General features: G+C 41.5%; 1 non-coding gene across 1 annotated transcript; it reads left to right on the top strand.

Annotated features, from left to right (window-relative positions):
- Nucleotides 1-366: 366 nt before the first annotated feature.
- On the top strand, nucleotides 367-473 carry LOC145128066 (small nucleolar RNA R71). The gene has a single exon (XR_013716668.1). It is a non-coding gene; the product is annotated as a small nucleolar RNA R71 (small nucleolar RNA).
- The last annotated feature ends 899 nt before the right edge of the window (nucleotides 474-1,372 follow it).

Raw genomic sequence — 1,372 nt, 5'->3', positions numbered from 1 at the left:
TAGCATACTTGCACTTTCTTATTCCCATTCTCGTCCAAATCACAATCTCTAGTTAGATGAGGCCCATTGCAATTTTCACATCCTACCCGAATAGGATGGATTGTTTGATCCATTTTATCCATCCTTCTATCCATGGTTTTCAACATTACCATAACTGCCGACAAATCTTCAGAAGCTGCGTAAGCCGATCCCTTGGTCATATCATTCCTTGGATTGTGGTATTCTCTAGAATGCTTAGAGAATTCTTCAATCAATTCTTTGATCGCCGGGGGTGCCTTCTTTGTGAGGGGTCCTTGCGAGTCTAGGAGCTGCCTAGTGGTTACATTGACTACATCATAGAAAATGGAGACTTCTTGTTGGCTATTAAGATCATGATGTGGGCAATTCCTTAGTAGACTTTTGTATCTCTCCCATGCCTCATAAAGGGACTCTCCAGGTTGTTGTTCAAAGTTGGCGATAACTTTCTTCAACTTAGCTATTTTCGAGGGTGGGCAAAACTGGTCAATAAATTCTTCCTTCATCTTAGCCCATGTAGTGATGGATCCGGGAGGGAGTGACTTGAGCCAATCCTTTGCAACACCTTTGAATGTAACTTGAAGCATACGAAGCAGCTGGGTTTCGTGAGGCACATTTGGAACATTAAAATAATCAGCTACATCATTGACTTCATCCAAGTGTTTATAGGCATCTTCGTGGTCTTTTCCATAGAAGGGGATCTCCTTGAGTTGAGCAAGAATGTGACCCTTAAGCTCAAAAGTGGCAGTCGCGGGAATTGCGGGTTGCACAAGTCCCGGGACGGTATCATCTCGTATCCTCTTCTTCCATTCGCCCATGGGAACTTCATCAATGTTCGCCATGGTGTTGTCAAAGTTGCCTTCTAGATCGCTACCTTCTTCAAATTTGCTTTCTTCTCCTTCGGACTCGTTCACGATGTTTTCCTTGATTGGGTCTTCGTTTGCCAAGGAAGAGGTGCTGGATGCTCCTGATTTGCTGCTCTTTTTCTTGCTAAAAACGGATTTGAGATTCTTCAAAGGTGAGTTCTTTGAAGAAGCGGATTCTCCAACGGTTTTTCCTTTGTTCTTTCTTAAAACGGACTCTAGGTCTTCAAGTGGGGGAACCAAAGACGTATTGGATCCTCGGGTCATGTAACAACTGCAATTAAAGTAAGAAAAACGCGTAAAAAGAACAAAAAGAAACTAAAATAAAAACTGTGAATCAGCGATGGACTCGCCGAGTAGAGTCGATTGCACTCGGCGAGTTTAAGGCAGAAACAGAAAAGAAAAGAAAAAAAATCTAATTAAATTTCTAAAACAGAAAACTATGAATACTAATCCTATCAACTAAATTACCTAAAAAAATAACTTTGTGCAAG

Source organism: Lactuca virosa, chromosome 7 (genome assembly GCF_052849685.1).
Source record: "Lactuca virosa cultivar CGN04683 chromosome 7, Lactuca_virosa_CGN04683_v6, whole genome shotgun sequence".
Lineage (NCBI taxonomy): Eukaryota > Viridiplantae > Streptophyta > Magnoliopsida > Asterales > Asteraceae > Lactuca > Lactuca virosa.
Note: the sequence above shows the minus strand (reverse complement) of the source record. Positions and strands in the feature narration are given on the sequence as shown.